At 41.9% G+C, this 20,251-nt stretch overlaps 1 protein-coding gene across 23 annotated transcripts in view; it reads left to right on the top strand.

Moving 5' to 3' along the window:
* KLF12 (KLF transcription factor 12) overlaps window positions 1–20,251 on the top strand; it is a 589,904-nt gene that overhangs the window by 126,801 nt on the left and 442,852 nt on the right. For 10 of the 23 annotated variants that reach the window (XR_008619026.1, XR_008619027.1, XR_008619028.1 and 7 more), the window contains exons 1-2: window positions 6,264–6,751; window positions 18,268–18,298. The exons of 1 other annotated variant lie outside the window; for it this stretch is intronic. The gene's annotated coding sequence lies outside the window, so the exon portion shown is untranslated. Of the gene's footprint in view, window positions 1–5,361; window positions 5,523–6,262; window positions 6,752–6,794; window positions 7,023–18,267; window positions 18,299–20,251 lie in introns of those variants that run through there. 12 more of the 23 variants (XM_055089492.1, XM_055089491.1, XM_028497471.2 and 9 more) reach the window with 7 other exon arrangements.

Raw genomic sequence — 20,251 nt, 5'->3', positions numbered from 1 at the left:
TGAAACTAGGGGAAACTATCTAAAAGTTATTTTTTAAAAGAAAGAAGCCAAGGCGTTTACTCTAATGTAAGTACAATTGCAAACATTTGGAAAACTTCGAATGTGGGAGGGACAGTACCCTAAATAGATAATAGCAAATCACTGTTAGGAAAAATAATAATGTGAAGACTTTATGTCAAGATCAAAAATATTAATAATAAAAAACTGCAATGAAATTTTTCCCCCAAGTTGAAAAATAGTAACCCCTGAAGGGATAGGAGACGGATGCAACTGGGATGACCACAGTGGGTGGCTTAGAAAGTACTGGAAACCCTATGTTTCTTAAGTGTGGGAGAAGCCACATGTACCTGATATATACTATTTTACATACATGACACCCTTCATGTTATTAAGAAATAAAAATATCCTTTCCATCTTTTAAGTGCAACCTTCCCCACAATGTTTCCAAACAGATATAACTTTATCCAGGGTATTTTAATTGTACCTCTTGTTATTGTTGTTCATTAGTTTTATCTGAGCTCATCTTCATAAGCTTATAGTACTGAGGCTAGTCCCTTGCATTCAGCATGAAATTAAAGTGGTATTCTGTAAACCATCTATACTTTAGCTGAGCTAAATTGTTTCCATGAGGGTACAATTTTCATCTGTAAAATTTTAAAAGGCAAGGATAACTATAGTTCAAATCTGATATGCCTCAATTTGTTATATTTAAAATTGTAGATGATCTCTATCACAAAATTATAGCTCCAATGTTTGCAACCTAAAAAGTTGCAAAGTGCCATTTTAAAAAACGAATTTGCTGTGAATTTCCTCTCTGATATTGAAGAATTGAATTTTTATTCAATACAGTATAATTCTAATTCTAATAAGACAAAAAAGTAGTATAATTGATTGGATAATTTTTAAATGATTACATATGATAGGGACAATGAAATTTGGTAAAAATGCTTCAAATCTAATATATTCCTTTATGTAAAAACTTCTAACTTAGAAGAAAGTTGATTGAACGATGTTGCCAGAATTAATGTTCAGAAGGTATTTGTTAACATATGCCAGAATTTTATTTTCAGTATATGGACACAAATGGAAACTCAGGTTTTCTTCTATATTGTATTTTAATGATGTCATTCTAATTTTAAGAACTGTTTGATAGATTCAACTAGTACTCAGTAATTCCCTACTATGTGCAAAATCGTGTGACGGATGAAAGGAGTGCTAAATAAATGGTTCAGGTGCTGCTTTTGTTCACAAAGGGTTATCTGTGATAGGACAGCCAACAATATTTAATGAAAGCAGAAAGGTGTAAGTACCTTAAGAATAAGTGAGGGAATTAACATATGCTGGATGCCTGCTCAGGCCAAATATATCTCACATTGGTCCAAATAAGCATCCAATAAATGTTAATCCTTCAATATGAGGGAAATATTATTTAAATAGGTAGAAAAATGGAGAATCAGAAAAAGGATGAAAAAACCATCTGGTCAGTGGCTAAGGCACTCTTTCCATTATAACAGAAGAAGCTCAAAGAAGGGAAAGATGAGTTTTTGGTGAGGGAATAAGAGATGCATACATGTGTATGGGGTGTCATGGCATCATTTGGTGATGATTCCACAGGAGGAAAAGGAGGGGGACTATTAAGTAAAGGTATCCGGGATGGATGGGGCATTGTAAGATGTCCCCGTGTGCTGGGAGGGGAAGTATGAGATATGAAAAGCTAAGTGGGGCCCTTAAGTGTCATGGTATTGTACTGAAACAAATTTGTGCCACTTTGGGTTTCTAAATATAGGTATGCTATAATCAAGGTTTTGCTGTAGGAGAGGTGGACTGCATTTGAGAGGAGGGGCTAGAAGTTCAGAGCTGGGGTACCAGGAGGGCATGTGGTAGTGGGGGCAGGGGGAGACTTGAATGAAAGTGACTATGCAGGAGCTTGGAAGAGAGACATCTGAGGATGTGAGGAAGATATTGAAGCTAGAAGGACCAAAAACTGTATTACCCGCAACAAAACAAAGTTATGAAATGTCGTTTTCCCCTAATTTCTAGATAGCCCCTCACTCAAATCAAAACATGTTGTTTACCATGTAATCATATAATATCACCAGCTGTTTGCATTTGTAGTAAGGCTTTTAGATGCCGTTCTCATACAGGAAAATTTCCCTTTGCTGCACATTATTGCCAAAATATGACACAAGGGAAAAAACAAACAAACAGGCATTGAAAACCTAATAGCACATATTCACTTAAGGCCCTAGGAAAAATCAAGGTTATATTTTTTAATTTATTTAAAGCACCGGGAATCACCTTTCATTTTCACTTCTAGTCAGTTCTAGTCTTTCAACACAGCTTTTACTTCTGAAAATGGACTTCATCCCCCCCCCCACCAATTATACTAGTGTTAAATCATCCATGCAATCTTTGGCATCATGCAGCCAAAGCCTTAAGAACTTTACATGTATGTAGATATTGAAGAGAGTCCTTACCTTAGAGAAATCAGGCTATGGGACAGGTAATACTCTTAACTGTAAAAGAGTTCCTGTCACTGACACTAATTTTTCAAAGAGTATCACAACTGGTGAAGTATAAGAAGATCTGGCAAAAAATTTCTGGGTAGGTAACATTTACATTAACAACTTAACATCTCTAGTTGTAAATTTAGCTGTATATTTACATTGAAGTAGGTATATTATTTGCTTCGAGGGTGCATGTGTATGGTTTTTTTTTGTTTTGTTTTGTTTTCTGGCCAATATGTTAGGGAAAAGAAATCCAACGTGTGTACTGTTTATGTGTATAAGAATGTCAGAATACAAACCTTCATCCTCTTTAATTCATTCTTCTGGTATTTGCAATAATAAATGAAGTATATAAACTTAGGAAAACAGGTCATTATCTTTGACCCAAATCATCTTGCTTTTATACAGAACTATAGTATCATATTGAATTGGTTTTGACAGATACTTTCAACACTGAAATTTTATGATTCTGTAATTTCAACACATTCTTTTATGCAGACACAATTATGCATTCTTGGTGAAATAACTTTGCCATCTTTAGATTTTCAGCTTTTTCACATCCCTGCATACACATGGAAGTAGAAGAGAAAGGACTAAACATAAAAGGTGTGCACATACTTTTGCCAGGGTATGTGGACTTTTTTCCTACCTCCTCCCAGCTGTTCACACCTTAGTTTGTTTAAATTCAAGTTCTATGCAGAGATAGAATTATACGAACTGAATTGGAAATGTATGCCTGTACACAGACACACACTCACATATAATTGTCTTCAGTATTCTAAGTGCCAATAATACCTTGCTTCTTTATTTTCTTACTGTTTTTGCCCTTCCACATCCATCCCCAGCTCACACAATGAAGTGATTCTCTCTCTTAAACCTTTTCCTGTTTCTATGAGGACTTGCCTTAATTTAACATTTCTATTCTTTCTTATGTCAACAATTTAACAAAGTCTGCTAATATTTTTTTTCCTAATACTTGATGTACTTCTCTCTTTTAACCACACTATACAGTTTCTAGATACTAACCTTGACCTATCTCTATTTTCCTTATTCGTCTGGAATGGATTCTTGTACTTTAAAAAAAAAATAAATTTATTTATTTTTGGCTGCGTTGGGTCTTCACTGCTGCATGCAGGCTTTCTCTAGTTGCAGAGAGAGGGGCTACTCTGTGTCGGTGCGGGGGCTTCTCATCGTGGTGGCTTTTCTTGCTGCAGAGCAGGGGCTCTAGGCGAGTGGGCTCACTAGTTGTGGCTCCCAGGCTCTAGAGCACAGGCTCAGTAGTTGTGGCACACGGGCTTGCTTGCTCCGCGGCGCGTGGGATCTTTCTGGACCAGGACTCGAACCCGTGTCCCCTGCATTGGCAGGCGGATTCTTAACCACTGAGCCACGAGGGAAGCCCCGTACTTTGTTTTCTATCTTTCATCATTCTATTAACATGCCCATGGCTGGAACCATAGAGAGGAAGTGCAGTCTGGAATACGTTTCCACGTGCAAAAGCACTTGCTCTAGAATATATTTATGGTAAGTCCGCCACTCAGCTCCCTCTGAGAAAGAGCTGTTAGTGCAAGAACTGCCACGATGACATAATGTCTTAAAGCATCCTTCCACCCTTGCAGCTAAACTCATTTCTTTCACTCCCTGCCCCACCTAGAGGAAAACTTTACAGTGTTTCCAGTAGAGGCAAGTTTTTCATTTAAAGGCTGTGCATCTGTTGATGTTCTACGGTTTTTCAAACTTGTCTTTTCATGTTGTTTTTATCCAGATGTAGAGAAATGTAAAGGGCTGTTTACCCGGCGCCCAGGATCAGGCCAGGGGGTGGGGTCCGGGGCCGCTTTCCCCCGAAGAGACCCCACCCCAATTTGGGCCCCTCAGCCCCCAGTTTCCATCTTCCTTTGGGCTTCCTGATTCCCTTGCCGCACCCACGTCTTCGGATGTGGGCTTCCATTGCCTTCCCGCTCGCGCTGCTTTCCTAGTCTAAGGATACTTCGCTTAAGGAGTGGGGCACAATTTTCGGCCACCTCCACTTATTTGTTCTTCGACACCCTAACACCAGGACAGACCCCTCCTCTTAATCCTGATTTCTCAGACGCAGGCCCACTGATTCATCCCGTCAGGGCCAGAAGTGGGCTGTGGAATCCTGCTCCGGTCTGGGACTACCCTGCCCATCTTCCTCACCTACAGAATGTGGCAGGAGGTAGAGAGCACACCAGGCAGTGCGCTGCCTTTGTTTTCATTAATAACGCACACCGGGCCTCTAGAAGTCTTTGGAAAATGCCACAGAAAATGTAGAACATGGCTTTTCCTGGCTAGAACTCGTCCCTTCACTCTCATTTCCTGTTTCTCGGCCTCTGCCTCCTTTTTCTTCCCATCCTACTTCGTGCCACACTTGCGAATCTTTCTTCCCTTAATGTAAACTTCCCCTTCGCTGCCTTCCCACGGCCGGGGCGGTTTCCCACGCGGGGCGGGCTCAGGGGCGCCGCGCCGGGGTGTCCGGCGGCCTGGGCGCCCCAGCGCGCTCACGCAGCTTTGCAAGAAAGTGGCGCACGCGATCGCCACCTCGGCCCGCCGCGCCCGGCCCGCCCGCTCCCAGCCCCGCGCGCCGGCTTCCGCCCCCGCCGACCCTCCAGCGCCGCGCTGACCCCGCGCCCTCGGGGCCGCCGCGGGAACGCCGGGCCGCACGGGCTGCCTCCTCCCCCTCCCGCCCCAGAATCGCGCCGATCCGCTCCCCCGGGCGCGGAGGCGGGGAGGGAGGGGCCCCCGGGAAGGGCGTGAAGGACGCGGCTCCTGGCCGCCCGCATCTCGGGGCGCAGGGCGGGGCGGGGCGGGGCTGGGGGGGGGGTGCCGGACTCCCCTCTCCCGCCGCTCCTCGCTCCGGGTCTGCAGCTCCTGCTTCCTGCTCCTCCCGCCCGCAAGTCCGCCCGCCTGCCTAAATTCCGAGCGAGGGCGGACGCCCCTTCTCCCCGGGCTCCCGAGCTGGCCGCGCGGCTCCGCCTCGCCCCTATTCATCCCGCCAAGGTGAACCGCTGGGAGGGAGGACGCCCCCGCCTAGCCCGCAACGTGCGTCGCTCCAGAACCCAAACAATGCTTCCCCCGCCTTCCGCGTGCGGCCCTCCGCCCAGCCCAGCCCAGCCCAGCCCCGCGCGCTGCCCCGCGCGCAGAGAACCGCCTGCCCGGGCCGGGACCCCATTGTTGCCCGGCGCGGGCGATGCCCGGCGTCCGGGGGCGGTCCCCGCGAGCTGTCCCGCAGCCTCCGCCGGCCGCCGGAGCCGGCTCCGCCCACACCTTTCCAAGTTAGCTGGTGGGTGAGCCGCGGGGACGGCTCGGGCCCCCGGCCCCCTCCCTGCACGCTTCCACCCGGGCGGGAGGGGAGGGGAGAGGAGCGGCGGGGGCTGTGGGCCGAGCGGGCTCCGCGCTTTATTTGTCTCCGAATTCCCTTCCTAAGGCTGCCTAGCGCGCTGACACAAAAGAGGGGACTTTCTCGCGGCTCCGCGCGAGTCCTCTCCAGACGAGTTGAAATCGGGGGTTCCTCCCGCCGCGAGGCCCCGCGGGCACCCCTCGCCCCGCGGCTCCCAAAGCGGCGTTGGCCATGTGTAGGTTATTTTGGGTGCCGCGGCAAGGTGGTGCAGGTGACTGGGAAGCTCCGCCGCGGCCGAGGCCGGGGGGCGGGGGCAGGGGTGGGGCGGGGTGGAGGTTCCGCGGACCCACCCCCCAGCCGGCGGCCCGGGCGCCGAGGCGAGGGCCGGGCAGTGGGTGTTGCCTTCTACCTCTGCGAGCGGGGAGGGGTTAGTTTCCCACAGGGGATTTCAACCATCACACTCAGAGCCCGCCTCCTAATCCTCGGGCGGAGCGGCTCGGGGGCCCCATTTTATGGCAATAAAGCGACTTAGCGCCTGCTGAGCGAGCCCCTCCCCGCCGCCGCCCCCGCCCTCGGCCCCACCCCGGGGCTCGCCCGCAGCGGCGGGGCTTTGTTTCGGGGGAGGAGGACCCGGAGCTCTTTTGTTTGGGGGTTTGGTGTTTTCACCTTCCCCCCGCACCCCCCCAACCGCCCCCCCCCCCCCGCGCCTCTCCGGTTTCCTGAGCTGCGGGCTGCAAGGGAGGAGAAGCGGCGTCTTGCAACCCCCTCGGCTGGGCCCCGGGGTAATTCGATGCGGGCCTGGCGAGGCTCCCCCCGCTAGACCCGGGCTCGCGTCTCGGCAGCCTCCACCCACCGGCCCACCCTACATTTAGCGCATCATGTGATCCGGGTAAGTCATTTGCAAGTACAACAGTTCCCTGGGTTGCCCCCCATTCATTTCCTGAGAACTGCAGAGAGCAGCTGAGAGGCTCTGCCCGTGCGTGTGCGTGTGCGAGTGTGCGTGTGAGTGTGCGCGGGTGACGCCGTGTGTGTGTGTGTGTGTGTGCGCGCGTGTGTGCGCGCGCGCGCGCGTGTGAGAGCGAGAGAGAAAGGGAGAGAGAGAGGGGGACTCTGTGTGAGGGAAAGAAAACAATTTCTCCTGCTCTGCAGCTTCTGTTCAGGTCTGTGCCGATTCCGTTTCTTATCAAAATAAACAACCCCCTCCTCTTTTTTTTTTGTGCCATCCCAGATCAGACCGTATTCTCTTAACATGTTTTATTTTCCTTCTGTCATCTGCTCAAGTTAAATCATTTTGGTTGGTCTGTGTTCGTAAAGGGGGAAAGTGTTGGGAAGCGGGAGGGGGCCGAGGGAGGGCGATGCTACTGCAGAGCAAGTAGCGTCGGGTGGATTCGTGGAGAAGAAAGGAGGTTTCTCCCCCCCCCACCCCGCCTCGCAATTTTTTTTAAAAAAGAACTTACCAAGTAGCGTGAATTAAGCAAATGTTTTTCTACCCCTAGTGGAATTGTTGGTTGCAGTGCTTGCCTGACAGTTGCCAAGGATGAGAAATAAAACACCAGGGCTGAATTGGAGGGGGGCTTGTGGAAGTAGTGTGCCCCCAGGAAGAGAGCGAGTTGGGTGAAGAGCTGCCGCACCGGGCCTTGTGGGCTTGGGTGTGCACTGGAGAGAGCGGAGGGGAAGGGGTTAAGGCGGAGATGACACTGCTGGCATGAATAGTGGTCCTGGTGCTACATTCATTATTGTCTCTGGTCGTAATGATGTGTAACTGTCACTTGCTACAGTGCCTGGTCCATGGAAGTAGCCAGGGGCTGGCCCGTGGCTGTTATTTTCAATTACGGGGGGCCTGACCGGAGTTGACAAGGGGCAACTTTGCAGGGCCACCCGGGCCGGGAAGCCCGCGGAGACGGCCTGGGAGCCACCTCTTGCCTTAAGAGGCTCGCTCCGAGGACTCGGACTTGACCTCCGCGACATTAGTTGGTGTTCGCGTTAGATGCTTCCCTACGGGGAGAATCAATCCTGCTTTTGTTGGGTAGAGAACTGCCTATTAGAACTTTGAAAACTTTTATCTTTGGGGAAAAGGGTGGGGTGCACTCAACAGTTCTGTTTCGAAGTGCATTTGAGGCAAATGCTTGGAAAAAGTACCAATTCCTTTGTTATATGCCCTGCAGCTTCCCAACCCCCTTTACCCTGCGCTTCCAGTTTTGCATACTTTAATAGTAACAGCCTTTATTCAGCTGATAAAAGCTGACTGTGTTGAGTTAAAGAGTATTAGTACAACGGAATGTGTAATCTGGATAAACAGTTTGTGTGGTTAGTATTGTCGGCTCTCTAATTTAACTGTACAGATGGTTTAAGTGTCGTGCTGTATGGATTGTTTTAAGCAATTCCACTGGCTAATAGAATCCTCAGACGAGCACTCGGATATTTTATTTTAAATCAGCTTTAATATTCTCTCAGTTTCCCTGTAACACCAGGGAGAGGAGCAGCTCTATTTACGTTTAGTGCGTGTGCATCTAGTGGCTTCGGTAGACATCTGCCAATCAACGCACGTCATTCTGCAAATCCACCCAGACGCCTTCCTGCCCTTTTCTTACTGGAGGATAGAGTTGTTTAGATAAGTTAACGCTTTGAAATAAATTTGGTGGCTTTTAACGGGCAGCAGCTTGTGATGGGGAATAGGAGTGGTCACTTTGAAGGGTGGGTGTATTCCATCTTCTAAGAAATGCTCTTTGGAATTGGCATTCAGTAAAAACAGTGACCCCTCACCTTAAAAAAAAAACAAAACCTGGTTGTGCTATTTGCAGACCTCATTCAGATGTTGTTTACATTTTTAAAAACCACATAGAAATTGGTTGTGATAAAGGGATATACTTTTAGGCTAGAAAATGTTTAACTTTAGAAGCTTAGAAATAGGTTGTTGAAGGACAAACATTCGGTTGCATGAGTTACATCTTTACGGCTGCAGCCTGGTCAATTAGAGTCCGAGTTGGGGAGAGAGGGTGGTGAACATAAAAGAACTGACAGAAATTTGTAATGTAGTTAGGGAAGAGGTTTGTTATTTTTACCTTCTAATTCATAACTATTATGAAATATACTTGCACTGGTAAAAGTTGGGATGTTTTCACGTAAAATTTTAATCATTTATGCACTAAAACTACTATAGCTGTGTGAGGTAAAGAAACATCCTTGAGGGGTTTCTGTTTATTTTTGAAGTGCTTCAGTTATTTATCTATTACTTAGTAATGCATATTTAAAAGAAAGTTCTGTCAGCTCAACTTTATTTTGGAATGCGTTGAATTACTATTTACTGAATGAAAATTGTTGAGCTGATGGGCCCTTAATATTTTTTTTCTCCAGAAAATTCCTTTTCCACAACTGAATGTCATTTGGGAGAAAATTGGTCCTGGTATAGCATTTGAGACCTTGACCTTAGCAACTCTTGGCTGGCGCTTGTTTACTACAGCTGCAGCCTATGTGTGTACAGAAAGGGAGGGACTGCAAACACTGGTGCGCTCTCTCTCCCCAGACCAAGGGAAAAACAAATCAGGATGCTTGACGGTCATTCCGAAGAGCACCCGTCAGGCATGTAATAGCATTAGTGTTATGGTCGTTTTAAAAAAAATCTTTCTGTGTTCCTCGGGGATTACTTTCCGGCCTCCTGGGAAAGGTAAACATGCACTTCAGCAGACTCAGAGTGAGTTTTAGATGTCATATCATGAAGCAGGCTGCTATCAACGTAATGAAATAATTTGTTCTTAAATATAGGTGTGTTTGCTATCCCCATAAAGATGACATAAGTGCTTAGGCCTCTAGGCCCATATGAGGGCATTTTGAACTCAAGCCAGTGTTGGTTAATCTAGAGTATTGAGTAACTTGACCAGTGAGGTGATGTTGTTAACTAGTTGAACATATAAACGTCTTGGATATTTTCATCATGGTACAAAATGGAAAGTGTGGAATTTCATATTTCTGCGAATTAATATGAGACTAATCCCATTAAATTGGGGGCTTCAATGGTTTGCTTTCTTTATATTGTGAGAGGAACAGTCCTCTTAGCGTCAACTTCATAAATCTAGCTGTAGATGATCTGTGTATTAATACAAAGTAGTTTGTATTCTGCAAAACTAGAAGTGGCACAGAGTTATTTGAAAGGTTATTCTTTTTTTGGATAAATAAGTTTCCTCACTTGTGCTTCCACGTTGATTAATGAACAAGAGCTAAAAATCTCCGAAGAGTTTTATTCAGAATCAGCGCCCTGGTTATCTTTTTCTTTTAGAAAACAACTTTCATTTTTGTAAATAACTCTTAAAGTAGATGGCAGTGGCTCACCTGTGTCATTTACATTTTGAAAATACCACGTGGTACTGGAGTGGAAATATCTGTATTTTTGCCCAGTGTTCGTTTATTTTCCATTTTAAAATTCACGTTTATTTATTTTTTCAGCCTACACATTATGCACGCCTTTCAGTCTTAAGTATGGACAAAATGTAAGGGTGAAAATATTAAGATTAAATCCCTGGGAAGCTGCCGCATAGCGCAGGGAGATCACCTCTGTGCTTTGTGACCGCGAGAGGGGTGGGATAGGGAGGGTGGGAGGGAGGGAGACGCACGAGGGAAGAGATATGGGAACATATGTATATGTATAACTGATTCACTTTGTTGTAAAGAAAAAAAAAAAAAAAAAGATTAAATCCCTGGCAACACCCTATAACCACAGCCTTAAGTCGTCCCCCTCAACCAGGGGTCCCCAGATCAAAAGACAAGTAAACACACGGACCTCCCCTGTGCCCAGAAGGGCAACAGCCTTAGGCTCTGTGAGACCTGCTTGGTTTCTAGATCCCAAGCCTTTCCAGAGAACTGTCTGACTTCAGCTGGCCAGAATTCATGGTCAGGCCGTAGAGCAGCGACACCCCATCTGATGTCAGCTTTTGAGTTCTTGCGGTAGGGAACACATGCTGTGGATTAAATGGTTACTTTCTCTATATATTCTCAGTAATTATGTTACAAAAGGATTTTTCGCTTTGGGGTGTTTATTGTCATAAAAGTGGCTACTTGAGTAGGCCTGTTGCTCCATGAAAATTTGTTTTGGTCTGGCAGTAGATGATAGGATATTCACTCAAAAGAATTCTGCCCTGGGACGGGCTTTCCTCCTGTCTTTTTTTCCAACTCAAAGTCATGCTTTTATTTTGTGGCTCATTTAATGGTATATATTTTTGAATTTTTACTAAAAGTATAGTAATTGGACTGGTCCAAGCCGTGTTGCTTTTTAGGTACAGATGCAGTAGCAGAAAGCCCTTGCTGCTGTATTCCGGCGTGGAAGACGAGGGGAAAAGCTACAGAGCTTTGGGGTAGTTTTCCCACCCCCATCAGAGGCCATAGAAGCTGCCACTATCACAACTTGTTGGCCTCCACAGCCAGGAATTGTGTTTCACGTGCTACATTCACCGTGCTTAACAGTATATATGGCTTTTCACAATAATTGCTGGCATGATGTGTATGTATATACCATATATAAAAATATAGCCACTATTTTAGGTATGTACATATATATGTGTACATACATAGCATTTATATTTATGAATGTGAGTTTCTATATTCTCTACCTGTATAGGTACATACCCCATACATAAACCGTGGACGTTATGACCACGAATTATGGTAAAAAGCCCCCTTCCCACTTGCATAAAAGAGGAGAAGAACAGGCAGAGTTTGTTTTTTCAAATTCTATGTTTAGTAATACTATTTTCGCTTTAGTTTAACAAGCAGACTTAAAGCATGAAAACAGCCCTGCCCCAAAGAAAACAAACCAACAGACTTAAATGACAACCAAGGGAAATGATGGTAAAAAAATGAAATAAATAGCTGTAAAGAAAACCTTCATTCATTTCATAATCGGGTGTCTGCTAAGATTATACATCCTGGAATCAGGACTGATTTAAGCAGAGATGTTGCAGTTTGAGCCTGGCTCTCTTGCTTACTAACTCTGGATGAGCTTTGTTAAATTTCTTAACTCCTCTGAGGCTTTAAAATGGGAAAAATCATATGCAGTTTACAGGGCTGTGGTGAGGGTAAGAAGAAATAATGTAGGTAAAAATCACTTTGTAAAACTGTAAAGCACTGGTGTGTCAACTGATTTGACAGGAAAACCACTACCTCCCCGTCCCCCCACCCCCTGCCCTAAAAGGGATGAACTTTCCAGCCTCTCAAAGTGAGCATATAAATTACGCTTATGGAGAAGGAATTTCCGAGTGTGGGTAGAAAACTCCTGGCAGTCAAAGGTCATGAATTCCATTCCTGTCTCACCAGAGATTTGCTCTATGACCTTGAGATCAAGTCACTCTTAAAAAGTTTTTATGTAGCTGGTATAAAAGTTACTGTTAACATTTATATAATGCAGGTGAAGTATCTGAGCTTTTCCAAAGAAAAATACATGAAAATACAGTTTCCATGATCATTTATAGAAAATAGAAAATAAAGATCAGCAAGGATTATTTAGAGATTATAAACTTCCAGGCTACTTCTTCAGTGAGTCAACTGAAACCTCTATCGACTGGTCATTGAAAATGCCCTTAATGTTTTTTTTTTTTTAATGGAATCATTAAATTTGTGCTGTTGTATGATAATTTAGAACAGCCTATTGAACTTCAAATCCCTAGTTAAGCCAAGATTCTGTTGATTAAGTTATGTCTGATTTATGGTTTAGTCTCTTGGTTAGACTCAGATGTTGTTGCGGTACAACATGTGAACAATAAAGGAAGGTAGATGATGGGGATCTTAAATGGGTATTTGAAAATTTATTGCACACATTTTTGTATATGCACACATTTCCGGCCGTGTACATTTTTTAAACACACACACATTTTTGAGAAAATTAAGAACAATAATATTTACCATAATTTCTCCCCAGCTACATTTTCTCCAGTTTAGAAACAATTTTTTTCACACTCTGCACACTGCTATGCTTGCAGTAGCAAAGAAACAGACTCAAACTAGCTCATCAATATAACTCTTTCCGTGTCACACATACACCTTGCCTACTACCTCCTGTTCATGTTACAACTATCACTGTAAACATCACTTTCTGTGGGACTCTTATTTATCATCCCTTGCTTGAAGAATACATCAGGTTCCAGTCTGTAATCTATGGCCCCATAGCACACGATGTTCCTTCTGGTGTAATTGCTTGTTGATTTGTCTTGTCCCTTCCCAATAATAAGCCCCTTGAGAGCAGGAAATGAATCTTCTTCATAGTTACTTTCATGGCTGATCATATAGTGCTAAAATACTTAATGAAGGAACAAATTGAGGAGTACAGTCCATATGACTGTCCTTTCAGTAGCTAAGTGCCGAATATCATGGTCATTTCCCCTTGCCTTTTCATCTCTAGTCAATATATTCATGTCTATTAATCATTCCACAATTCACTACATTTTCCTGAAAATTTTTTTCTCCTTGCCAAATGAAGCCTTGCAGTTGAGTTAAATACTACTGGATTTGAAACCTTAAGCTACCCAGTTTTTAGCCATCTAACTGGGCAAGTTGCTTCTGCAAGTCTTAGTTTACTCATTGGTAAATTAAAAACAAAAACAAGAACATGTAATGTCAACATTGCAGAATGTTTTTGAGGATCAGAATTGTGGTAATGCCTGCAAAGCATCCAGTATATAGAACCTTGTACATACTTAGTGCTCAGTAAATATTAGTCTGCTCAAAAGGTACAAACTTCCAGTTATAAGATAAATAAGTACTAGGGATGTAACATACAACACGATAAATATAATTAATACTGCTCTATGTTATATAGGAAAGTTAAGAGTAAATCCTAAGAGTTCTCATCACAAGGAAAAAATTTCTTTTTCTTATGTTTCTCTATCTATATGAGATGTTGGATGTTTACTGAGTTTACTGTGGTAATCATTTCATGGTGTGTGTTATACTTGAAACTTACACAGTGCTGTATATCAATTATATCTCAATAAAACTGGAAGAAAAAAACTTTCATCTCTTCTCGTATATTGATGCCTCTCTTAAAAGCAGCCACTGAGAATGAATAGCAGCAGCAAAACAACTACTCTTTATTGTGCAGCTACTATAATACAGAAATTAGGCACTGTGCTTTTCATTTCTTAGCTTATTTATTTATTTACTGTAAAGATTTTTTTTGGATGTGGACCATTTTTTTTAAGTCTTTATTGAATTTGTTACAGTATTGCTTCTGGTTTATGTTTTTGGTGTTTTGGCTGAGAGGCATGTGGGATCGTAGCTCCCCGATCAGGGATCGAACCCACACCCCTTGCGTTGGAAGGCGAAGTCTTAACCACTGGACTGCCAGGCAGGTCCCTTAGGTTATTTAATATGTACTATTTAGTAAACAGGCATGTCTGGTTGACTTTCAGATAGTTGACACTTTGAATACTCTATGTGGAGACCGCAGAAGTACCTTTTGTACACTGGATTTTGACTTAAGAACATCATCAGTTCATGAATGAATGAATTTTTTTAAGCTCTTGTAAGATGGGGCCACGTAACAGTCTTTCCCCTCCCCCCAGCCCTGATTTTGCCATTTTTGATAATAATTTCGAAAATTATTTGTGAATTTTACTGTTTTTTTGCCTTTCATTAACAAACTGAGTAGAAAAAGGGGAAAATGAAAATCTTGATTCTGGTTTTGAGAAACAGGGCTTATTATCCAGTTGAGACAAAGAAATCATTAGGTGTGCTGAAAATTGGTGAATCTTTATTGAAAGTGCTTAGTGGAGGTAAGCTAATGAATTGTAAAAAAATAATAAGATGACAGAACATACAAAATGCTATACATCTGTTTTTAATGACACTAATAGATTGTGTATAATTACAGATTTTGTAATATTCCTTTGTCTCTGGGAATGGGTGTCCTTTAAAATGTAAGTCTAGTCCCTTGACTTCCACATATTTGAGTTTTGTACAAGTTTGCTGGAGTGCATTATATATTAGAAACATGAGATTCGTTCCTCCCTTCCTTTATTAAATATTCATTGAGTACATGTGTATGATATTGTGGTTTCTATTTTATAGATGTGGAAACTGATTTTCACAGAGTAGTGCCATCATTATCAATAACCAGTTAGCTTTAAAGCAAAGATTTGAAGACTGGAAAACCTTTGCAGTGTCCTCTGTGTTACTCTTACCTCCCTTCAGCATTAAATATGCTATTCCAGTTAGTCTTATCGTAGAGAATTAGAGCAAAAGAATGGGAGTATTGTACAAATAAATATTGTCTTTAGAGGCTGTTTTATTTGTAGATTATATTGATATACATTTACTAGAATACCTTTACTAGAATATTTACTTCAGTGTAGAAGCCAATTCTGTGTTTAAGAGACTTAATCCAAAAAATTATTCTAGGAGGCAACTGCTACAGGATGTTCCATAATGTTAATAGTAGACCAATACATTCTGGCCAGTATGCATTCTGTTTGATAAAGCTATTAAATTCAGAGGCATAATAAAATTAATAAAAACATATTATCTGTATAAAAAATGCCTTACTTTCTCATTGGACTTATGCTTATTTAGCTCCTACCATGTATCTGGAATTGTATATGAAAATGGGTAGGACATCACCAATGAGCTGAAAATCAAGTAGGAGAGGTAAGACTTCTGTAGAAAATTATAATTCAAAGTAATTTGTGATACATGGATCAGGTGCTATAAGATACTTAAAACAAAAGGCAGGGGAGAAAAATTGCTCCTAGCTGGGAAGTCAAAGGTTTCAAGGTTTGAAAGTGGATAGGTGGCACAAATCCTTCAGGGAAAAAGTTTTACGTTTTATAGAAAAGAAACAGCAAACCTGCAAGTGGAAGAGAGCAAATTAAAAACAGCTATTTTGGCATCTGTGGTGATTTCACACCTCTTTTTCTGTTATCTTTTAGAGCTGATGGCTTTATGGTGTTTTGGCAAACTTCTATCATTTGCTGTATCACCAGAAAATTTTCTTTTCCAAAAATAGATCCCGGCATATGCTTGGCTAGTAGGGCACACAGTGTTACAATGAATTTAGAGAAGGTTTATTTGGATAAACAAAAATAATGATGGTTGATTAATAAAAATTTAAAAGTACACTTTATATGAAGTTATCTAATAAAAGTTTTGCATATTACTGAAGAGGTTTGGTATATATTTTATTTATAAATGTTGGGAATTTTAGCCTTGACCAACAGCCTTTACATATAGGAATAAAATCTTTTTTTTCTGTGTAAGGACAATGGAAGGGAAAACTTGAAAATCGATCAGTTTTACAGAAGGTCAGAGTCAGTTGAAGGGATATTTAGAAAGGAGCTTTACAGTCAAGTGGTTGAATATTTAAAGAGTGATAAGAGTGATATCCTCTGGAATGTGCATTAGCTTTTCTGCTGTAGGTATAAATGCAGGACACTTAAGCAAACACACGAAATACTTCATTTTGAGAGATTGTATAATAAGAAACAAATGAACTCTTAATGAGTCTATAAAGAGCATTGACGGTATTTTTATTGTACGCTGAACTCTCTGTTGAGTATATTGGGACTATACCAAGGCTCCAGGCTGAAGCAGTTGTGTTTTATGTATAAGTAGCTTTGTAATTAAGACAGTTTAGAATTCTTGAGTAGTAGGGGCCAGCAAAAAAAGAATTTCTTAGTGCTTGGTGGTTTACAGAGTGGTTTTAGTTTCATCCTGACAATCCTATAAGGTAGATTGGACACAGTGAAGGTAAAATAACTAGAAGGTAGCCAAGTCAAAACTAGAACCTTGATTTCCAACACCAGTAAAATAATTTGTTCCCATTTCATTCCACTGCTGTCTTCCTAACTTTCATTTAGTCTTAATAAGCCAACATTTTGAAAGTCCACATTGCACAAAAGAGGTGCTGCTCGGTGAATATTATTGGATGAATTCTTATCTCCTTCCAAAACGTACTTTAAAGGGGTATATAAAACCCCAAATATAACAGCTCGGAGAGATCAACCCAATTAATCCTAGAAGAGACTGTGCAATTGGAATGCATCCATACTCTGAAGAAAATTAGGGAGATGCTTCATCACTTAGCACGTAGCAGGGCTTATATTAGGTGCTGAGAATACTAAGATAAGTAGAACATGGGCTTTGTCCCAACGTATAGGCAGATTGGGGAAAAAGCAGCACAGTTAAGCCCAAAGGAAGGGCCATGCTAGTGTGTTCTGCTTCACTTTATTTTCTTCATGTAGATCTTTTATGTGCCTAAAAATAATACACTAGATATTCTTAGATTTATGTTATAGTCTCTTTTAAGTACTTTCAATCTTACCGGAAAACCTTTTTCCATTTAAACGTGGTTTTCTAAGTGTTTTCTCTTTCAAAAATGTATATGGCACATTTACTGTACATAAAATGTGTATATACATTTTAAAGGTATTATTTAATGTTTACAACCAACTCAAAGCTAGATACTTATAATATTTACATGTGAATTTATTCTTACCTTTATGACTTAGTTTTTCAAAGGATTACCACTTAAGATCTATAGGAAATAAGCTGTGTTTTGCAGAAACTCACTTGTTGGGCAGGGTTTACAAATCTCTCTCTCTGATAAAAGTAGGTACACGTGTGTGGAGACTTTAAACTTGATTTTTTTTTTTTTTTTTTTTGTGGTATGCGGGCCTCCCTCTGTTGCGGCCTCTCCCGCTGCGGAGCACAGGCTCTGGACGCGCAGGCCCAGCGGCCATGGCTCACGGGCCCAGCCGCTCCACGGCATGTGGGATCCTCCCAGACCGGGGCGCGAACCCGGTTCCCCTGCATCGGCAGGCGGACGCGCAACCACTGCGCCACCAGGGAAGCCCCTAAACTTGATTTTATAGTGAACTCCTTTCTCTTTTTTTTTACTTAGCTTGCCTGCTTCCTCTAGCCAACAATAGCATTATATTCCCTCATAACCCTCATCATAACTATCAGTATTATGTGTCTTAATATTTTTCTCCATATCCATAAGTGTTATAGATACATCTGCACACACGTTTACAAAAATGAGATTATTTTTTGGAGACTCTTTTTTTTCATTTCTTCCTGCCTAAGGGAAGTCCTTCCACTTAGCTGCAACAACTCTAATCCATTAAAAACAAAACTGTTGCATATATTGCAAGGTATGGTTATTTTATAGTCTGTTAACTTACTGATGGGCAATACTTTGTTTCCAGTTTTTGCTACTAAAACCAATATTGTAATAAATATCTTTATATTACAGACTTGTGGGATCGATCACCAGGGTGGCGTTACTGATTCAGAATGTTGCCACCAGCAATGCAGGGCAATACCCTTTCCCTTAAACTCCATCAGCAATAGATGACACTTTTCTAGTATGATAGTTGTGTAGTGGTATCTCATTGTTAACTTCGGTTATTATTTCCTGACTTCTAGTGACCTGGAGCATCTTTTCCTATGTTTGTAGGTAAGTTGGTATTCTTCTAAGAGTTGCCCTTTATTCTTTGTTCGTTTTTCTATTTGGTTATTGTCCTTTTGTGAGTTATTTATATATAACAGCTATTAACCATTTGTCTGATGCCTGCATTGCAGATAATTTTTTCAAAAACTAATCTTTGGCCTCTTGTCTGTTTAAGAAGTATCTTTTTTATTTATTTATTTTTGGCTTTGTTGGGTCTTCGTTGTTGCGCGCGGGCTTTCTCTAGTTGTGGTGAACGAAGGCTACTCTTCCTTGCACTGTGCAGGCTTCTCATTGCGGTGGCTTCTCTTGTTGCGGAGCACGGGCTCTAGGCGCGTGGGCTTCAGTAGTTGTGGTACATGGGCTCAGTAGTTGTGGCACACGGGCTTAGTTGCTCCGTGGCACGTGGGATCTTCCCGGACCAGGGCTCGAACCCGTGTCCCCTGCATTGGCTGGTGGATTCTTAACCACTGCACCACCAGGGAAGTCCCTAACATTTTAAATTTTAATCAGTTTTTTTCCTCTCTGTTTCTCTGGTCTACTGTTTTTGTTTTATGTTTTTAAAAGACTTTCTCCATTGATAAAATAGACATGTAATGTCCTATACTTAGATTTAATTTTTCTTTCCACTTTGATCTTATCTTTAGTCCATTTGGAATTTTTAGTTGTATATGTGGTATGAGAGGGGAGGGAGGGGGTCCACTTTTACTTACTTTCAGATGCATATCCAGTCCATTGTATCAGAACCATTTTTAAGGTAATGTATCCCTTTCCCAGTAAATATAAATTCCACAGTTGTTTTCGTATATCCTATGATAGTACTCGGGTTTTTTTTTTTAACATCTTTATTGGAGTATAATCTCTTGCGTCTCCCTCCCACCCTCCCTATCCCACCCCTCTAGGTGGTCACCAAGCACCGAGATGATCTCCCTGTGCTATGCGGCTGCTTCCCACTAGCTATCTATTTTACATTTGGTAGCGTATATATGTCCACGCCACTCTCTCCCTTCGTCCTGGCTTCCCCTTCCCCTTCCCCCTGTCCTCAAGTCCATTCTCTACGTCTGCGTCTTTATTCCTGTCCTGCCCCTAGGTTCTTCAGAACCTTTTTTTTTTTTTTTTAGTTCCCATACATATGTGTTAGCATACGGTGTTTGCTTTTCTCTTTCTGACTTACTTCACTCTGTATGACAGTCTCTAGGTCCATCCACCTCACTACAAATAACGTAATTTCGTTTCTTTTTATGGCTGAGTAATATTCCATTGTATATATATGTCACATCTTCTAGTACCGGTTTTTTTTTCCTTTTAAAACTGATTTTTTTTAAGGTATTCTCAGACATATAACTAGGGTTCATATCTTAGGAATATTGTATTCATTTTCCACCTCCCCTGGGCAAAAGGTACATAAAAACCCTATTGTGATTTTAATTGTACTAAATTTATATATAATCCGGGGACAGTTAATATTTTAATGTTATCTCTGTTTCTAATGTTGTTTCATTTTATCATCCCAATTCAAAAATATGGTTGTCTTTCCATTTGTTCAATCTTATTTTTTATACTTCAAATAGATTTTAATATATTTTTGTAATGATCGTTTCCTCTTTAATTAAATTTAATTCTAAGTGCTTTATAGGTTTTTGGCTATTTTCTATCTCTTGGGATAATATAGTTTCTTTTTTTTGTTTGTTGATACAGTGAGTTAATTGCACTGCTTAAGTTTTGAATGTTGTACCAGACATTCCTTATTCCTTGTATAAGCCTTACTTGGTCTTGATGCATTCTCTTATTATGTATAGGCTATATTTGATTTTCTAATACATTGTTAAGAATTTTTTAAAAGTTAGCTTTTATTCTTGTAGTGTCTTTATCTGATTTTTCTTTCAGGGTATTTGTAGCCTCTGAAAATAACTTGGGAAGTGTTCTGTCCTGTTCTTTTTTGGGATACTTTGTGGAGAATTG

Source organism: Physeter macrocephalus, chromosome 13 (genome assembly GCF_002837175.3).
Source record: "Physeter macrocephalus isolate SW-GA chromosome 13, ASM283717v5, whole genome shotgun sequence".
In the NCBI taxonomy this organism is placed as follows: domain Eukaryota; kingdom Metazoa; phylum Chordata; class Mammalia; order Artiodactyla; family Physeteridae; genus Physeter; species Physeter macrocephalus.
This window is presented reverse-complemented; position numbering and strand designations above follow the sequence as displayed.